The sequence below is a fragment of the Mytilus galloprovincialis genome, chromosome 11 (genome assembly GCF_965363235.1).
Source record: "Mytilus galloprovincialis chromosome 11, xbMytGall1.hap1.1, whole genome shotgun sequence".
Classification (NCBI taxonomy): Eukaryota; Metazoa; Mollusca; class Bivalvia; order Mytilida; family Mytilidae; genus Mytilus; species Mytilus galloprovincialis.
Genome location: NC_134848.1, coordinates 81,404,332 through 81,426,712, shown reverse-complemented (window position 1 = coordinate 81,426,712; position 22,381 = coordinate 81,404,332). Strand labels below are relative to the sequence as shown.

Here is a 22,381-nt window from a genome sequence, read left to right as displayed (position 1 = left end):
CAGTGGACCGTGAAATTCGGGTAAAATCTCTAATTTGGCAATAAAATTAGAAAGATCATATCATAGGGAACATGTGTACCAAGTTTGAAGTCAATTGGACTTCAACTTCATCAAAAACTACCTTGACCAAAAACTTTAACCTGAAGCGGGACAGACAGAAGAACGGACGGACAGACGGACGAACGGACGGACGAACGGACGGACGAACGGACGCACAGACCAGAAAACATAATGCCCCTCTACTATCGTAGGTGGGGCATAAAAACAATTTGTGTTTATCTTTTAAAACAAAAAAAGTTGTGGCTTTCTTCCGAATGGGAAAAAACGGCCACGATTCCGAATTTTGAGCAAATATACAAAATGTTGACCTCATTTAACTCAAAAAGTAGCATATGAAGGTATATTTTTTATTACATATGTGATTTAATCAGGCAAAAAATAGCATTTATGGAAGTTTTCATCAAACTGTAAATGCGGGATAAAAACTGTATCGTATGCCCTTAACGCCATATATACTAACATAGCAGTACCAGATAAAAACCAGAAAACAGAAACAGCCTTTTTTCAACATATCTGAGTTAAGAAATGTCATGTAGATGTAGATGTAAACTGTAGCATATAATTTTTGAATAATTCAGTAAGAGAACATCAACTTTATAGTGGAAAATTTATATATAGTTAATAGATAATGCTAGCCCCCCCCCCCCCCCCCCCCCCTTATGAAAAGTTCTGGATCCGCCACTGTAAAGTTTTATCGGACTTTACTCTAGATAACAGAGAACAAAACCATACGGGTGTTAGTCATCCGTCAGAATTACCCGAAATGCAACATTTTTTAAAGAATTTCCTCTTAGTTGTGTTACAAATTGCGTTCTTATTATAGCACTGACTCATATTTTTAACTGCTGTCAGTAAATTTCATTTTGTGCACTCAAACTTTCTTTGAAATGCAGCTTCGTTTGTTTAAAATATAATAACATTATTCATGTTACTACACAAGAGAAAATTTTAGACAATTAATGACGATTCCGTGGTTTTGTAGTTACAAAAGCTTTTACGTTGATAATGTGCAAACACTCACAAAGCCAAACATAAACGAGGAATCAGAGTTATATATGAGTGAGATGCATTCCTCTATGAAAGTGTTTCAAAAGTTTAATTAACACAGCAAAATATAAACAAAATCAAAATTGGCTACTGAGCTTCAAAGTAACACCCTAGGTCCATCAACAGTGCATGGTATCTACACAGTAGTATAGTTATATATGTTAACTCTACCAATATCACTGCACCAGATACGTATTGTATTGATAATGTGCTAAAACCTAAGAAGAACACAAAAAAAACCAGTCAAACCTAAACGAAGAATCAAAGTTCTACATAAGTTAGATGCATGACTCTATAAAAGGAATTCAAAAACATTTTTAACAGCAAAATATAAACAATATTCATACTGTCATTCCTATACTTAAGTACTGGTTACTGAGCTGCAAGGTAATGCTTTTGGGGACAAACAGTCCACCAGTAGTGGTATTTACACAGTGGTAGAGTAATATTAACATTAATTCTTCCAATATAACTACAGCAAACACACATTACGATCATTTATATCTCAAATGATGCTGTGCTGGATGTCATGAACGCATGTAGTTCAAGGTCTAAACAATCTAAGAGAGCTACCATTTGATTTTTATTGAAAAAGGGGGGACTAGGATAATATTTGAAAAAAAGGCAGTACAAGAGTTTTGAATAAAAAAAAGGGAAGGAAGGATGAGCAATTTAACAAAAAGAAAACGACAGAATGACAATTTATTTAAAACAAGTCAGCACAAATTAATAAAAAAAAAAGGCAGGACCAAATAGAGTGGAAAATAAAAATGCAGGGCACAGATTACAAGTACAAAAACAAAATGCAGGACAAAAATGACATCAAATGGTTGATCCCTAATTTAAATATAGATCTCTATCCTGTTTTTTTTTTTTGTCGTTGGGTTCATGTCTAATTGACGTACAGCCTCATCCCTTGTATAAATATGACAGTAATCATGCAAACTCGGTGTTTTATTGTATAATACAACAAAGAAATACGTACACAGTAAATTATAAATAAGTTAATTTCATTCCATTCTGACAGATCATGTCTTGGTTAGAATATACTTATAACTATACGTACGTCATAATTGCTAATTAAATCATCTTTTTAAATGTCGCTAATTTGCATAAAAATAATTAAATGTTGACATGCATTCCACGTTAAAATGGACTATATCTGGAAATTTGTGATTGTGTGTATTGCGTTACATCAAGTATATTGTAAGTAAAATATCATATTTAACATTTTTTTTTGGTTTTGTTTTTTATGGTTGAAGAAACTAGTGTGTAATACTGGTACTTTATCCATTCCAAACGTTGTTCATTTCCATTTCGGACAATATGTGCCCATACAGTGTAATACTTGATCCGCCATAGACATATATAACCTGCCATAAAAGTTAAAAGCCAGTAAAAAGGGATTTGTCAACGGTCGCCGATGTCACAGGCTAGGGTTGGGTCATTGGAATGAGGTGACCAGGTTAACCTTTAGGCCTTATCACCGACAAACTTTGTGTTTTCTTTTCATCATATTTTGACTGTTCCTTTCAGTAGGCTTGTCTCACTTTACGAAAATCCTATATCTTCCACTGCTTAATGTCTCTTTTTACCCGAAAGTGCTTGAGTACCGGACCCTATTTTGAGCCCCTATAGTCCCTCCCCCCTTTATTTTCATAAATTCCGGATTTCTAATATATATATATATATATTATTTATTTGCACCATATGTATACCAATTTGCCATATTTTACTCTAAATATACATAGATATGTTTACAATCAATGTGCCACTCGATTATCGCTCTCTATATATATACAATAATAAAGGGGAAGGGACTATGGGCGATCAACATAGGGTCCTCTCCTAAAGCACCAATGTAAAACAAAACCTGTTGATTTGTTCTTTAGAAACGTCTCTGTTAAACGGAATAGCAAGTTGATTATTTGATGTAAAAACTTTTTTAACAGAATTCCATATTGATTTATATTTATACAAACGACACTGTTAAATTTGGCTGAAGCATACAGAATATGGCCCGGATTATTTAGAGCTCACCATATGGTGTTCCGAGTTTTTTTCCATATCTATAGGCGAAGACCGTATGTAAGCCATAAATTATTCTGTGGTAAAATTTGTCTGGGCGGATATAAATTGTTATTGTGCAAAGTCCATGATAACATATTTTTTTAGTTTTTTTCAGTCTGAAGTCAGTTATAAAATAAAATTGAGAATGGAAATATGGACATTGCTCTTCAACACAGCGAGAAATTCCCGTTTTTTTTTGTTTTTTTTTTTTGAAAAGGTGTACATCAATTTTTTTTTATCATTTCCAATATATTTGTTAGCGGCAATAAGTGAAATTAGGCATTAAGCTTACATCCTAGGCAATAGACCAACGCCGAGGCAGTAAGTATATTTACTAAATGATGTTAGGCATTAGTCTTAAATGATAGGATTAAGCTAAAATCCTGGAAAATGTATGCAGGTAGGCATAAGGCTTACTGCCTAAAACATAGTCGCGAGTAAATAAAAGACATTTATTCATTTAAATAAAAATAATTTGTTACATAATAGCGTTTTAAGAACTGAAGTTTAAGATATCATCTTCCTGAAATAAAATCACTAGTAAAATACTTAAACTCCTCAAATAATACTTTTAAATATGAAACTTGTGTTAAAATCATTTATTATCACTAGTTGTGGAATTGTGTCATCGACTTTTGTACTGTCTCACGTTTTAATTTGCAGCTGCATTGGTTATTTAAACATTTTGATTTACATGCACATTTGAAAAATTGAAAAATCCTTGACCTCCAGATAATGACTGCATGGCATTGGAACGACCATATTTTGATCAACTTCTGATGTCCCTGGGTTTTTTTTTTTTTTGCTTCTGGCCATCATAGTGTTTGCCTGCTTCCATAGCTCCGGACAGTTTCAAACTTTGAAATAGATATTGATAACTATAGGTCAAACCTAAAAAAACAAATGAGCAAATCCCATACCGGTTATTACTAGGAAACCCATGTTGTATCAAATTATTAAAGGTTTGCCCAGTCTTTTTGTTTAAAATTGGTCTTTTCCTCCAGGTAACTTCTTCGTCCTCCATGCTATAAATTAAATATCGGGAACAAATCCCGGTACTAGTACTTAATTTTTTTTCTGTAAAAATTTGAACATGCAATTTCTTACCTAAATGGACACATTTTACCACATAACCGATCGTTGACGCTGTCCAAGTGTATGAATTATTGTAAAGCTCCATACTTCATTGCAGTTAAATGCACTTGTTTAAAATCATACTAAAAATACAGAGGTTGATCTAACTGGTGATTTGAAATATAACATTTATACCAGCATTCTATTCATTTTTGCATTGTGACAAAAAAGGGACAGGGACTGTCAATTATCCAGTAAGACCAACTCCCTTATTTTCATTATAATTTCAGTAAATGCCTCCTTGAGTAATTAAAAAAAATCTAGTGTTGAGATCTTAAAAGAAATAGTGTTACTCCGCCACATGCTTATCATTTGGAATGGCTTTCTCAGTTGAAAAAGTAAAATGTTTCTAATCAATTTTGCGTTGTTTTCGAATTACACTTAATCCAATTCAAGGACCTCGTCATGCAGGAGTTGTCGCATATCATATATATATTATTTTATTTTTTTTATTTAGAAAAATTAAAGGTCGATATTTTGGTTTGCGGCAATTTTGCACCAATTGTTGTTTTAAAGATGCATCATTTGCACCAAATAGCATTTTTCAAACTAGGTTTGAATTATCTAAAGAAGCATCATTTGCGCCTATTTATTAGCATTTTCAACGGTAGCAATCATTTAAAGATGCATAGTTTTGGAAAAATAGTATTTGTCTATGCTATCAGTTATTTAAAGGCGCATTATATGTGCAACCTGTTATCTGTATCTGTATGATACAATATGCGGATTCAGGGTGTGTGGGTGCCCCCTCATCCTTTGTGGGAAAATTTGGTAGATTATATAGAGAATCATTGAAGCATGACTGGCGGAGGTCAGCTATGATAGAAACCCTCAACCTAATATTGTATATGCGATGTTCTCAGATGGTTAGTCCAACTGTCGGAGGTCAGCTATGATTGAAACCCTCAACCGAGTATTGTCCATGCGGTGTTCTCAGATGGTTCGACTGTGCTATTGTTAGAACAGTTCTAAAATATGTGACCAGATAGTTACTTGAATTAAATTCAATTAAGAATAATTGAGAGAAATTACTCGGTGTCCTGTGTAAAAGGGGGGAGGGGGGGGGGGGCTCTGTTAGTAAGATTTTTTTTTATTTCCATTAAAAGGAATACTTAATATTTCCTTGCATGTCCTAGAGTAGTATAATATCGTCCTTGTCTTTTCTACTGTATAATATATACATCTATCATCTCACTGACAGTTTAAAAAATAACATGTTCACAACATATTCTAGTACACAAATGTTACTGACCAAGATATTGACATTGCTTATCAACAATTTTTTACCGTGACCTATTTCTCTCAATTTATTTTGCCAAAACGTGTCAGTGTATGCCTTCATATGATTTTAACTAAACAGATTAATAAGCTCTAAGCTTTCTCATTCTAAAATATTAACATCATTGTCTATATAAGAATGTGAATATGACAAAGTTTTGTCATCTGCATAATTATATAATGAGCTGCTTGATACAAAAAGAAAAATATCATACAAGAAAGTGTTAAAAAGTTCAGGTCCTAAAACAGACCCTTGTGGCAATTCATATCATCCATGATGCTTCAGTTTTAAAATAAATAAATTACAAGTTTTAGCTTTCTAAAAAGCTATGGACTGCTTCGCTCTACACTAATTTATGGTTATATAAGTGTGCTTGTGGTTATTAAATTAGTATTGGAAATGTGGTATGTTAAGATATTGATTGATATAAATTGGATGTACTTTAATAGTGTGCGTTATACACCCATGCTTTTAAAAAATTAAATAACTTGTTGAAAATTCAAACAATTATAAATTAAGACACGACTTTTGAGGTGTGCCTTTCTGGAGGTGTGCCTATATTGTCAGGAGATAGGAACATTGTTTAGCGAAGCAAATCGTGCAAATTTCAGGGTAACAAAGCAATTAAACACGTATTAATAATTGATATTTCAATATTGAATTTATCTGTGAAATGTATGCCAAATAAAACGAACATGAATTATTGACAGTTGATCGAAACTGAAATACACATAGTTAATTTTCCGGCATTTGATGTCTTATCCTGGACGAGAAAGTCTGTATCTCATTTAAGCCAATAGCTATTGCTGTATCTCAGCCTCATTATAATGCAACCAATCAGAATCTATACGTGATAAGTCATGAATTTATTGAAGATGGCGTGTACTATTTCGACTGAAACTAATAGCGCCGCACCGTGATGCAATTAGCAACAGAGCAGCTATATATTGGTTATCATCATTTGAATAATACATAATGGTGAATATTATATCTTGCAGGTTATCGTAAGCTACTGTGTGAAAATGAAACCGGAAGTATAAGATGTGGAAAGGGGGAAACAATCCGTATAATCCGCGGGAAATATGGTCGTTCAGATGCAGTCACTTGTTGGTCAAAAGAAGACCAATTAGGAAATTGTGTTTCGGAGGATTCCTTGGTGAAGATATACGATCTATGTAATAGGAAAAACAACTGTATATTAACTGCCTCGGGTGGAGTGTTTGGTAGCGCATGCTCCAACTCCAGTAGTTATTTGGAAATTGAATATTTCTGTGAAGGTAGGTGTGACGTATATATATTCCATTCGTCACAACTCGGCCGATTCCGTACCTCATCGGAGGAGAGTAGCGGAGTCACCCGAGGATTGCCGATTGGTATATATCTAACAAATAGCTTAAATAAACTGATAACCAATACATAAATCATATTCTCCAATACTGAAGTACCAATCAGTACACATTCAAACGGATTTAGCGTAAAAGAGGGACAAAAGATACCAAAGGTACAGTCAAACTAAAACAATCGAAAACAAACTGATAACGCCTGGCTAAAAATGAAAAAGACAAACAGACAAACATTAGAACATGCCACAACATAGAAAACTAGACAATAAGCAACACGAACCCCACAAAAAAAACTAGGGGTGATCTCGGGTGCTCCGGAAGGGTAAGCAGATCCTGCTCCACATGTGGCACCCGTCGTGTTGCTTATGTTATAACAAGTCCGGTAAACAGTCTAATTCGGTAGGTCACGTTCATGAAAGGGAAGGGGGTTGTAGTTACGACGTAAGGAACATATCCATTATCATTTGTAAAACGGTTATTCCATAATGGTCAACCAACTCGTGATAGCGTCCGTAAAATTTACGAAAGGATGATTTCAACTTCACCATTTGGAACTCTTGGTTTAATAGCTTCCTTGTGAGCACCATCCCTCTATCAAGAAAATCATAATGACAATAAAAATAATTAAAAAAATAAATAACAATAAAAATCGAAATGTCAATAAAACAGAACAGAGAAAACTAAAGACCCAGTAACACGAATACCACCAAAAACTGTGGGTGATCTCAAAATGGCATGTGCTCCGGAAGGATAAGCAGATCCTGCTCTACATGTGGCACCCGTCTTGATGTTCGTATATGTACAAAAAACGATAACTAATGCGGTATAGGTCACATTCGTGAAAAAAAGAGGACGTGATTATAAGTTTATAAATTGATGTCCCGAAAGAAGAAGTTTTTTCTGTCTATTTCTATAGTTTATTTATATATTTCTCTAGGAACTGTTACTGTGTGTGAAGGTAACGTAACAACGATTGACTGTCCCGACCTCGGAAGGATGTCAATTATAAATGCTAATTATGGGCGGAGGAATACAGTCACGTGTCCACATGGACTCATTAGACATAACTATTGTTTGACAAAGTTCTCGGTTGATGTGTTATTCAACGTGTGTGAAAACAAACCATCCTGTAGATTTGATGCTTCAAGTGTGGTGTTCGGTGATCCATGTCCTCCTACATTTAAATACCTTGAAGCTATTTATAGATGTTTGTAAGAAAAGACTTCCCTTTGAGTCCCTCTATTGACGGAATAAGCATAAAAAAATAGGCATACATGAAGTGGAGTTCAATTTTGATATCTAGCCGTTTTTGAAATCTTTAAATTGAATATACATACAAACATTTATTTACCCTTATATAATAAAAGCTTTTGAATGGATTCGAGTCTATGGTTTCGAGTAAATATGCTACATAAAATATAAAAACGAGTTTATTACTTCATTGTCTTTCACCATATGATCACTAAAACCAAATTGATAAGATATATTTGTGCAGCAGTCCATATTGTTCTACTATCCATACTGATAAAATAAAAATAAGAACAAGTGGTACGGTTGCAAATTAGACAACTTTCCAAGAGAGACCAAATGAAAGAGTTGACAACTATATATAGGTGTTCGTACATTTTCAACAATGAGCAATCATCAAGCATTATAATGAGCAAAGCATTATAACTGATTTATACTTTCTTTAAAGTCCAGTAGGAAATGATTCATGAATTTTCATAAAGAGAACAATTTAACTTCTATTACAAAGTAAATTTGGAAGAAGCTTGGTCAACCTCTGAAAAATAAGGTTCGTTTGGATATAGCCTTGAACACATGTACACAGGTTTTGGTGGTGAGGTTGGTCGCTCATAAACATATTCAACCCTGCTACCCTGCTACAATCTAAATGATCCTGTCCCAGAGCAAGAAACCTTTTATCAAGTGTTCTTTTCGTTGGGTGGTGTATGTCAAACTTTGTTCTTTTACTATTGTAACATGAATAGGGTCTTTGATTGTCTCGCTCAATTTGTTTCTTTTTTTTGTGTACAAGGACTACATGTTCAATTTTGGGGACTTATTACCGATACTTTACTTGCAAGGAGAGTAATCGTGTTGATTTATTTAACGCCGTCACATATCCATGTACCTCTACCTTTACTAATGAAATGCCACTTGATAAACTGCGTGTGCCTCGAAGCGAAAAATATAATGGTCAGGGATGGTATCATATACTAGTAAATAGAACCGTAAGTACCTGTATGACTAAAATGTACTCAATAAGAATAGCTAATTTTTTCTAAGGTCAAGTTTTTCTTGCTGGAGTTCAAACCTTAGATTTTTATTAATTTATCAATTTCATTTAATTTAGTATTAGCCGTATATCAAATATCTTAAGCGATGATTTTCTTACTTTGGTTATTATTATGTAAAGAAATATACATGTAGAGGACAACATAAATATAAATGTTTGATCAATACGCCAAACCAAAAATGGTCCAAGTTTAATGCTTTGTGACACCGTTAAAGGTCACAATTCCCTTAAAGTCCACAACACCGCTAAAGTCCACAACAATTTTCCGCTAAAGTCCACAACGCCGATAAAGTCCACAAAATGACCTCCGCTAAAGTCCACACAAAAACACCGTTCAAGTCCACAATAACAAGTTCCGCTAAAGTCCACAAAAAAGCACCGTGAAAGTCCAAACATTTTTTTTTTATTATCAAAAGATCAATTTGTTGTTTTTTTTTTACTCCCGATAGTGTAAATCTAATAAAAAACATGGACTTTTGTTCTTGGGAAGTATTTCTTATCAGCTTGAATTAAATTTTTGATAAATGAAAAGATTATACAATATAGAATATAGTATCTGCTGTTGATCCCCATAAATTTGATCTTTGTATTGCCGGAGATGTTCTATCAATCAAACAGATAACTTTTCTGAAAAATTATCTATCTATGTTGCTCTTTTTATTTTTAAGTAAACATTTGTTCATCCATAAGAAACTCCAACACAACGTTATCTTTGTGTATATGCTGGATTTGGAGCATATATTTGATATTTAAATTTCCTTTGCAAATATCTTTAAAACATAAAATGATTACGATTCAGTGTCTGTTAGGCTCCACAGCAGCCAAAACGGTCCGTAAATCTCAAAAATAGACTTTGAATCATAATATATTTGTTTGGAATCAAAATAATGAATTTTGAGGTGCTCAGCAGATTTCCATCACTCATTAGTTTGCATGTTTGTTTTGTTTTCAAAAAGGAAAATATATGTGTTTCAGACTGAAAGATGAATTGAATAAATTATACGCGGATGCGGTTCTGTATTGTGTATTACCCACGATGAGTACAAATGTAAAAGATTTTATTTCAACAATGCTACATGTATATATTTTCCAGACAATATGAGTATTTGGACCGTACGCGTACGGTCTGGACCGTATAAGTACAAAAAAAAATCTATACTCGAACGTAATACTATGCTCAGGTCTAGAATGAGCTCGACCTTACACGAGCATTTGTCAAATTTATAAAGACGGTCAAAAAATTAAATAAACTTTAACAAGATATAAAAGTGACGTTACATTGTAACTTTATGAGTATTTTATCTCCTGTATTGGTCATGGAGTTGAGTTCAAATGCTCATTGAAATTGAATTTATTGGAAGTACATACATGTATATTTTGGAAGATAAGTATGAAGATTTGAGCTGGAACTTTTAAGAATTATATACTATCCGTTTGTCCGTCCGTTTGTCTCGCTTGTTCCCTATGATATGATATTTCTAATTGTAATGCCAAATTAAGGTTTATACCCCATTTTACGGTCCACTGAACATAGAAAAACAGTTATTAGCCAATCAAATCGATATATATGGTTTAATCTGCACGGCTCGGGATGACCCTTTAACCCGAACTCCTGCGACCTCCGCACTGACATTTTCTATGTTCAGTGGACCGTAAAATGGGGTATAAACCTTAACACGATACCGAATGGCATATCTCCCGATTCCCAAACTTTTTGGCACACGTGTTCTTTGAATCGAGTTACATCGGAATATGTAATAAAAAATGGGGGTCACCATTTTTGTTTTCTTGGTATTTTCATAGGAAAACGTCAATTTTGGCAACAAATTCACATAGGTAAATAGGAGAAATGCCTATTTTTCGGCTTACCTTTATAGATTTTCCAATGGATTGCTATGTTCTTATATACGGATCACAACAAAAAACTAACGTTATATCCAGGATTGCAACCTGAATCCATACACGTATAGAAAATCATATGTCACCATCCTTGTTTTTTGAGATAAATGGCTTCAAAGTTGATTGATACCCTTAGAATTTGACCGAAAACATGTGACGTTATATTGAATACAGAATGTAACGTTATTCCTACTCAAGAGATATGGAAAACCAAATATGTGTCGGGATCTGAATGGTGATTATTTTATTTTCATTTCCCATGTCGGAAACCCGTAAATTTCCTAGTAATGCAATATAAAATTCTACTGATATTATTTATTTCGTCCTGCACATGGAAATTTCACTCACATGAATTACCATTAATCTCGTCTGATTTTCACACCAAACGATCATATACTTGAAAGTTGCTTGAACTGGATGGTTCCACGTGAATCTTATGATAATTATTCATGAATGAATCACCGGAATTTGGTACACTTTAAATTCAGGTAAACTTTTAAGATTATTCAAATAATATCTTTATTCTAAAAATTTAATTAAAATCATGAAAAATACCTTCATATTTTTGTAAAGTTCACGTGAAAATAACATGAAAAATATCTTCATATTTTTGTAAAGTTCACGTGAAATAACATGATAAATTTTGTGATTCATTTGAATTACTGAGATTTTACCTCCATCATTTAAGACAACGGTGGTATTATTGCTTCATCCACGCAGAAATAAAGTATACTTTAAAAATTTGATTCAGTTAACAGTTGCTCGGTTTATGATGGTCGTTTAATGTTCAGTGGAAAATAGTTCATGCATGTTCGGGACGATACATTACAATTTTGAAAACAGCTGTTTATAAAAGACACATTTGATGCACCAGTCAAAAAAGGTTTAACATTCTGTTAGTTGTGAAACTTATGAGGGAAAATAATGATCCTGAAAAAATACACATTCTAAAAAGTGAAATAACAAACTTAAAGAAAAATTCAAAACTTATATTCTTGACTTGCTACGTACATTAGTATAGTGTACTCTAAGTAGTGTAAATGTGTGAGTTGGTTGCTCAGCAAGTCGGACAAACATTGCAAACTGTATGCAAAATTTCACAAAGTTCAACAGTCTGTAATTTGTGGAAAATTATTTACAAAACAAATCTTGAGATCATATATGCATTCTTTAAAGTAAAAAAAAACTGCGAAATATAAAAGTTCCAGCTTGAAATTCCACATGTTGGAGATGTACTCTGCGTGGCTTTTATATTTTATTACAATTCCTAATCCAGCAACCTGTCATGAACAAAAAAATAAAGAAAATCCAGACGATATGCGAAACTTTAATATGAGTAGTAACACCAGGTACATAATTTAAACCTGAAGCAAAAAGACTACGAAGTGCGGGATTGACGATCGAACGGACATGGGTGAAACTATGTGATGATACGTGCTCTATTAGAATTTTGGTGACAACACATATTTTTGAATATGCATGCAGTTTATATAACGGAAAGGTAATATCAAGATCTAAAATGAAGTAGCAATGTAAGCAAGCTAACATTTCAGTCATTTTGTCTTTGGTGGAAAGTTGATTAATTGGCAATTTTACCGCACCTCCTTATTTCATTATGGTTTGAATTTTCTCCAGAAGAACAAAAGTTTTAAGACTTAAACAAATATGTACTAAGAGACTTTAAGACTTAAACACATATGTACTAAGAGACTGAAATGTTACTGTGATAATTATACTCCACAAACTTATCAAAACTCTCCAATTTATAGCCCAACGTTTACTAAAACTACAAATTAGAAATAAAAGATACACGTCCAATTAGCATTAATCACAATTTGCTTGATGTCTTTGGTGTTGGTGTCGTTAAATGTCCAGATGTTGATTTCTTATTAATTGCATATCCCGTATCTCCATTTATCATTCTAACAGCCAACTGTGTGTAATAACATATTCCATATATTTTTTCTTTGTATTTGTACGTTTACAAATAAAGTCTCATGTTACCCCACTTCCATAATGAGCAAGCGGTAACGTAGATAATTCTTTGTGCGTAAATGTTCGTAAACTTTGTCGATTTCTTTGAACAAATTAGAGTCCATGATCTAAATTTTAACAACTAAAGTTTCAAATGACTGTTGTTAATTGTAGGATTGATTGCTGGTTCAATGCTTAACGTCCAGTGGCAAATATTTTATGCATGACTGTTCAGGACGAGAACAAGTTAACAATAAATAATACATCCCGCACAGCCAAATGGACGCCCCACTTTGAAAGCATTTTACTGCCGGTCGGAATAAGACCAAGTGACCATATTTCTATCTATAGTCACCCTTGGGGTGTAAATTGTAGGATATAAACAAAATATATAAAAATTATGTACATTGTCAGAAATATAAAACGTATTTGTACTCACTACGAAACAAGTGGAAAACTCGGCGAGTCTCACTTTTCATCGTATTTATCCACACAAAGAAATACATACAGTTCTATTTTACATGAATACAAATCTACATGAAAGCTGTATACCTGTTCTCAAAATTCCTCGGGCTTCTCCCGACGCCTAGTATGTGAGTAATATGCCCCTCAAAGGCAACTATGTTAATTCTCTTCCAGTCGTTTTGCCTCCGAACTTGTACATATACATTATATATAATTATTTCCATCTCTAATCACACAAACTGAAAAACACACTACCACCGAATACCCATGCAAGCGTAAATTAACAGGAATATAAAATCTAAATGAGTTCAAGATCTAGCTATTTCAGTCTCTTTCTGTCGTTTGAATAATAATTAGCCAGTCGTTTGCTTGCAAATTTCGAGAGAAAAATTTGTAACGGAACCAGTCTCATTGGAGCCAGTCCCGACTATCAACTTGCGTTTACAGACGCAAGTGGATACTTGAGGTTGGCTTTAATCAGACTGCATGTAACGGGACCTGATTTTTTTTAAACATTTGTTTTTTGCCGAATCAAGTTCTTATGTATTTCTCAGCCTGCGTTAACTTTTTCATGCTTATTCCGATGTTTCTGTCTATCCCGTGTAGCATTGGTCTATAGGATTACAAATCTAGCACTTTATTTTTAAAATGTTTCCGAAACTATATCGGATTTACTCTGTACAAACCAATGAATTTCAGAGACTGTTTATACTGGAACACAGAGAAAGTTATTCGCCAAAATTACCAAGTTAAACCATTTCTTTACATTCCATACTAACAAACTATTTTCTGTATGAGTTTCAAAGTCTGCTTGTATTGTGCTTTTTCGCCTTATTCTATCCGTATTCTCATCAAAATAAATTTCCTTTTTCCATTTTGATCGAGCGGTGTTTTAAACGACCATTTTAACACGAATTAATAGATGTACAATTGCCTGTGTTCATTACACATCATACTAAGTTTCTATAGATTAGATTTCTATTTTCAAAACAAAATATTGATGGGGATACGGCGTGCATCATGAATAAGTATTTATTGCAAAAATTAACCAAGAATAAAATAAAGTGATAAAACTCAGTCTACTATGCATAAGAACATATATAATTAATCGTGCAGATGCTTAAATATTAAAGAAACATAATATTTAAAAGTAAAGTAATACATTTTTAAAGATTAACAATGAGTAGTAGAATTGCCGGAAAACGATAAAGCAAATAAGTTAACCGTTATATATTGCATCAAAACTCTCGGCTCTGCATCTAGAAAAAGTTACAATTAAAAATGTCACATAGTTATCAAAATTTTTTTTTAAATTATTTAATCACTTTGTGATTGCAAAACCTGCTGCATTGGCTTGTCTGTGTGTACGTTATTCGATAATGTCAGGAACGGTAACTCGTGGCGTAACGTCATTCGGTATCGTGTTACCTTAAGGTAACAGGTACGTAAATGGCTTGTACTGCGATTTTTAAAAGAAATTGTATGCACGTAGAACTTATTAAAAGATAATGAAAAATCGAAAAATTTAAGTTGGTCACCGATCTAATTTCCGAGTTCCAGGCATTTGAAAATGGTAATGAAACAACATAAAGTACATAGACATAACGTCAAATTTGAACCAAAAATAAGAAATTTCAACCTTTATTTATTCTGCAGTTTAAACCAATCCTACGATTTTTCTATAAAAATCAAATGTTTTTAAGGTATTATTTTCCTTTCTTTTGATATATAATTTTCTTGGGGTTACCGAACTGCTTTTTCATATATCAGCCGTTGAAAGGGTGTTGTTGACGGGAAAAGAGAGAAAAATCATGACGTCGCCGAAAGGATTACGCAACGTCAAGGCTATTTCAGCAGAATTGTAAAGACAACGACTGCCTCATTATAATTTGTTTGGCTGTTCAAATGCGCTATAGAGCATATTATCCTGCCTGGAAAAAGGATCGATTACCTATTATTGTTTTTTCAGTGATTATACGAGGTCCTAAGTATCATGAGTATTTATAACATATTTCTGGAAATATTAAAAACACAATGTTTAAGGACATATGTTTATAAACTTATTGAACATAAACGATAAAAGATCTATCATTAAAATAGATTCTCCGAATGACGAGATACATTTAATGTTTACATATTCGATTGCTGCTTCACAATATTGGACGCGAAATATATCGCGCAACGGGAGATTGAAACTTATAAACCGAAAACATACTGACAATGTATTGTGAAAAAAACGAAAAACGGCCAAAAGACAAACAATGGTAAATAAATGGGGAAATGTGTCCATAGGACACAGATGCGTCCGCTTGCATATGATGTTATAAAGTGATATTACTAAAAAACTTTAAAAGTGACGCCACCAAAATTTAAACTAGATCTGTGATTATTTTTGGTAATCAGCATTGTGTATAAGTCTTCTAACATTTGGTTGAGGCAAACTAAAGTTAGAGAACGGAAACCAATGTTGGACGGTACGACGGACGGACAGACGGACAAGTGTTAAAAGTAATGCCCCCCTCCGCTACGGCGTGTGCATAAAAAAAAAATCACAACATTTAACTTTTAATCCTCCGATAGTTGTGTCGAGGATTGAATACGTCCTAGCCGTTTTCACTCACGTTGACAGTTGTTTTGGGAAAATTTATTTCTTTGAATGCAAATGAATGAATGTCCGTGACAAAGTTTGCTATGGCATTTCAATAAATAAAATGACAATATATAGTGTAAGCTTTTAATTTGTTATTGTGGGAGTTGACGTGTGTAATGCATGCACGTGTTTATGATATTCTTATCAATATATATATACTACATTTCGTTTTCACGTCACATATCAACATTCCCGATTTTTTAAGTCTCTGATCTTTGCCGATTACCGGCGTATAGTAAGTTCATGTATGGACAGTTACCCTAAGGTATAAACAAAACAGTTCCGAGATCCATTCTTTGTACTTTGAACAGTTTTGTAGAAACATGATTTATATGCAAGCTTTAAGTTGGTCAGCTAGTGTTAGTAAAGGACAGTAAACAAAACTCAGTCGCTCTTCGGCCATCACGACATGCCAATTTTTTTTTATTTTCATGGGAGGAAAGCACTGTTTAAATGTTACAAGATATTTCATTTTTCATTCTTCAATTTTAGCTATATTTTGATGAGATGCATTCAATACTCTGCCACCAAATTGACCATTATTCCGACGAAGCGGAATATATTCCGACATCTTGAAAATATTTTTTCTGGTGTACGGGAGATAACTCCCATAGCAACAAACGCCGATTTTCCCGTTTTCCGCTAGAGGCGTTCATTTACGTACCTCTCACCTCAATTTACGTGAAAATACTAGAACACACCCGTGATATCGCGGGTCCGTGACTGAATTAAAGTATATAACTATGCGCAAGCCTTATTTTAGTATTAGTATTGTCATCTGATAAAGTCATGCTGATTATAAGATACAGTTTTTTCTGCTTTTAAATCTTTCTGTTTGAACCCGTCGAACTGGAACATATCAATTATTGGTAATAATAATTATGTGGAAAACAAAAGGTCCTGGAATGGAGTATTTTTTAATCAACAGCATTGTCCTATATTAGTTATAAATAAAGTTGAATTCTTTGATTCGCTGTTTTACGTCATGCCCGCTAACAAATTGAAAACTGTACCTATACGCCTTATTTTTAGTCCAGATTTTTAGTATTCATATTGTTATCTTAGAAAGTCTTACTGATTAAAATACTACAATAGGTAACAATTTGACAATTTAGTAGTGTCAACCCTGTGATTATGACCCGTGTATATAGCCTATTAATCCTGAATACACCGTTTGGTGGTGCGCCTGTCAGATGCGGAACTTACAGATAAGGTAATAGGTAACAGGTACATGTATATACTATTGGTATCGGTATCGGACTCGACCCGGAACTTCTTAATTATTGTCAATATTAATTACGTGGAAAACAAAAGGGCCTGGAGTGGTGTAATTTTTAATCTACACCTTGGTACTATATTAGTTATATATAAAGTTGAATTCTCTGATTCGTCGTTTTTACGTGATAACGGCTGACTAATTGGACCTCGTTATTTTAGTATTATAGATGCGGACGACATTCCGCAATCCACGCCTCCTAGGAAAGTTTCACGTAGGGCAAAGAAAGAGAGAAATACGCTTTAATACCGGAGATTTCAACAACTATTATGGATCACCGTACGACCCTCAATAAATAGCACAATCGATACCTCACGGTAATCTTAAAAAGGCCCAAAATAAAATTAAAATTAAAGGTTAAACAATTCAAACGAGAAAAGCAACGGCCTGATATATTTACATAACAATAAACGGGAAAATAATATGATATACAGCAACAAATGACAGCCAACGAGTAACAGGATACTAACTTGGGACAGAATGTAACGAAGTGAAACACTTTGCTGGCGCCAAACCCTTTCCTAACCTGGAACAGTGATGAAACAGTACAACACATATACTATTGTGCGAAAGTTTGTGTAAATTCATTTTAGGTAAAAAAATAAACAATATTATATTAACTGATATTAATGTTATACAAGTATGATGCAAGTAATATTTAAATTTCCACTTCGGTTTCCAGAAGAGTGATTTAAATATGTATTACATTTTTTGTTAAGTTGCTGTCTCATTGAAATGTACTCAAATCAGGTTTTATTGTGACAATTTGGGAGACACCCATTCAACGCATCGATATCCGATACTAATCGACAAAATTATAATTTATAGATTTTTTTCTTTTTTATTTAGAACTTATCATATTTCCGTTCTGAAAATCATAACACATTATTTTTCGTTGTTTTCTATAACGAACACCGAAATAAATAACGTTAAACGTTGGTTAAAAGTTTTGCGACAGGAGACCTTTTGGGAATTCATAAACTTAGTAGTTTTTTGTTTAATGATATAATCAAGATTGTTGCCTGAATGAATGCCGTGCAAATGTTATAGATTAGGAGGCACCTTTGCTTTGTACATTAATTATGTCAAAAAGTGATTATATGTAAAGGATAAGAGAAAAAACGTACTTGAAGAATGCAGTAATAATATCTAACGAATTTACAAACTTTTTAGAAATGATGTTCAAATCGGCCATCATCATTATAATACAAAGATCAAAATTAATGGAACAAAATTATATACAGATACTGTACTTCTCTCCTGTATCAAACTGATAAAAAAAAATATAACCGAGAAGAAAGGTCCATGTTTTGCATTGTACTAACGGGATAAAAATAACGAATAGTATGTTTTTAACAATAAAAAAATGGTGTGGACTTTAACGGTGCTTTTTTGTGGACTTTAGCGGAACTTGCTATTGTGGACTTTAACTGCGTTTTCTTGTGCACTTTAGCGGAGGTCATTTTGTGGACTTTAGCGGCGTTGTGGACTTTAGCGGAAATTTGTTGTGGACTTTAGCGGGGTTGTGGACTTTAGAGGAATTGTGGACTTTAACGGTGCCACAAAGCATTAAACTTGAACCATTTTTGGTTTGGCGTATTGATCAAACATTATGGTGTCCTCTACATGTATATTTCTTTATTGTTCGGTTAAGATTTGAGTTGCTATCTCATCAGTATATAATCACTTTCTCCTTTCTTTTCACGGCTTGTCTCTCCGTCGTATTTTGTTTATTTTTTGTCATGTTGACTGTGTGTATTTTTTGTTTATCGAACATACCGTATTGTTTGCCTTCTTTGAATATGTTATCTCTTTTAACAAAAAAAAATAGACTAAGAAAAACATTGGGGCTTGAACCTCCATTTTATTATTACATACAAATCGATAAAACTTGGTGTTTTAATATCTACATCCGTGTATACTAAATCTTGAATTATTTCACAAAAATCAAACTTAGAACTAATCTGCACAATTCAAACTTGGGTTCCTTCCCTTGAATAAAAATTAAAGACATTTATATTATTGACAAACATAAATGATATATATGACTGGTGCCGTTTTTGTGATTACATAACGACTTCGTTAGCTTAAGTTATAATACATAAGTTATTTACATATATATCGTAATAACACAAACACGAATTAATTCTTGATTTTACATAAGATTTACAATATACAATTTGCAAATTATCCTCATGTAATTTTAACTTTTTTCTCATGTAAACATACAAGTTACATAATAATACACAAGAATATAAATTATATGAAAGAAAAAGAACATTGTTTTTTCTACGGTCTGCAGTAAATAAAACATGTTTTTCATTCGTTTTGAGGCAAATTGAAGGGGATTGGGTAGCGAGAAGAAAATCTGAGAATGAAGGGGGAGCGGTAGTTGGTGAGGGAGCATATGTCCGTAATAGAACACTTCTCCGACTGATTTTCGTCTGGGATTACAGCGGAGGATTGGAAACCCAGTCCACCTCTTCAAATGACGATGATAAGTATTATTGGACATTCAAAACGTCATTGTTTTATTCAAAGTTCTAAAATAAGTAATCCCCCAAAAACATTTCCTATAAGATCATTCTAAAACAATTGGAAAATTTATTCTAGTATGTCGGAAAAGGATTCTTAGCAAGGAAAAAAGTAACAAAAAGCCACTCTATTATTGTGTTCGGCACATTACGTTTTTACAGGGTTTTTTTTACTGCAGGCCCTTGAAAATCAAGTATAAACCTTTCTGGTTACTAGTATTGAAATGTCCCTTTTTCCGAAAAGCTATACGACTAAAGGGGGATTGAAATGAATAGTCCAACTCGGATTCATAAAAATATGGTCATCATTTAAATATATTGTTGAAAAAGGGAAAAAAATCATCTGCTTACCGTTCTGGAACATCGCTCCCGTTTTTGTTTTTTTTTATGGGTTTGTACTTTTCTAAGTTGTATTTTGTGAACTGTTATTTATCTTTTTGGCCTTTTTTTTGTTTTTTTTCATGGCGTTGACCGTTTGTTTTCAATTTATGAGTTTGAATATTCCTTTGGGATCTTTCGCATATCTTTTATTCATATGTGAGTCTTATTTCACACAAGAGCTCTTACGAATTTGGTAACTGTTGAACACATCTAACGTATCTTGAAATAAAATATACTCATATACAGATTAGTCTGATCCACATCTAAATTAACATTTAACATGAGCTAGAACTATACTTTAACTGTCCCTTTGGTATCTTTCGTCCCCTTTTGCAACGTATGAGCTGATTTCACATTTCCAATTGTGAACTTCTAATTTGCATAAAGCATCATTCAATCAACGACTGCATATGGAATGAGTATCTCCAAGATGATCCGATTTCCAGAGCATCCCCCTGTCATTTCATGACTTCATTCTTAACATAGAAGCTTTTGAATCAAGCGCTCTTTTTGAAAATTAAAAAAATGATTTAACAGCGACAACCAATATCACTGGTTTTTTTTTTATTTCTAAAATGGAAAATGTTAAAATGATTTTTTACACAAAGAATAAAACCATTAATGATTATATTATGCAAGTTTTTTTGTATATTTTTTACAGTCCTGAACTATAATGCCTGTACATCCAATCATTGCATAATCTACAAATGCCATAACTGTTATTACACTTATTCATTAAGAATAAGAATTTTATTAGTTTCAAATCCTAAGAATAGGATTGTTACTAAATAAATAAACAAAACAAAACAAAACAAACAGACAGACAGACAGACAGACAGACAGACAGACAGACAGACAGACATATTGATAGAAAAACGATAAAAATTAAACAATACAAAAATGTAGCATTGAAAAAGAAATAAAGATTATTAGGATTAATTATAATACTATTTTTTACCGCATGTCTCCTCTATAAAATAAACAATAATATTATGATTATATTTAACACTTTAATTTAAGTCACCAATCACACACAGTTCATATATCGACATTAAAATTATTTCTCTCCTTATACATTTCATTTATATTGTTATCAATGACAAGTAAAATATCACATTCTTCACAAGAAAATATAAAATCAAATTTGTTTGCTTTACTCATTGAACTAAAGCTGGGGACAATACTAAAAAGTTGCATTCAACGATTTGATCCTAGTTTTATTAATTTCTGTACATTTTATGATAAAATGGAAATCATCTTCCACCTTTTCATGGCATACATGACATATTCTATTTCCCAAAGATGTGTTGTTGTATCTACCGCGTTCAAATGCCAGCATACTATTACTTATTCTTATTTTGGCAACATTTTTATCTAAATTCAATAAAAAGCACTTTGCAAGTTCATACTTTAATTATTTTTTTTGTAGTTTCTTAGTTTATATCCATTTATTGAATTGCTTTTGTCTTGTCAAGATTGACAGTCAAGGACTATTTTTCACAATAAGTATTTAACTTGTTTAGACAAATTTGTAAACCATCTGAAGATTCTGATATTAATACCATGGAAGTATTATATTGACAGGAACTCCAACAAGCGGACTTCAAACGTTTATAGTGCGATGCCGCAAAATCGTTAAGTATCTGTTAATTAACTCGACATGTCTTATGGATGCATGGGTTCCGATCAAATTTTTGGAACCTCGTGAATGATCGTAATTACGGAACATACCGAAATAACCGGATGTGTACTTAATTGTCAAGGGAATGACATTTACCGACCATGTGAATGACAAATATGTCAGTTTTTACGGGTTTTGCTGCTTAAAAACAAATCGGGGTTAAAGAGCTTTGATCCGAAAAAAATATCATATATTTTGATTTATTGTTTACTGAAAGTCCAATGGCAAATACTTCGTGCAATTAAACAAGAAACAGAAACATAAATTGCTTAGCATACGGTGTAAGATG

General features: G+C 33.0%; 1 long non-coding RNA gene across 1 annotated transcript; it reads left to right on the top strand.

Annotated features, from left to right (window-relative positions):
- Positions 1-2,187: 2,187 nt before the first annotated feature.
- LOC143052888 (uncharacterized) lies at positions 2,188-8,312 on the top strand. Its single transcript, XR_012971280.1, has 3 exons — positions 2,188-2,313; positions 6,589-6,867; positions 7,871-8,312. It is a non-coding gene; the product is annotated as an uncharacterized LOC143052888 (long non-coding RNA).
- The last annotated feature ends 14,069 nt before the right edge of the window (positions 8,313-22,381 follow it).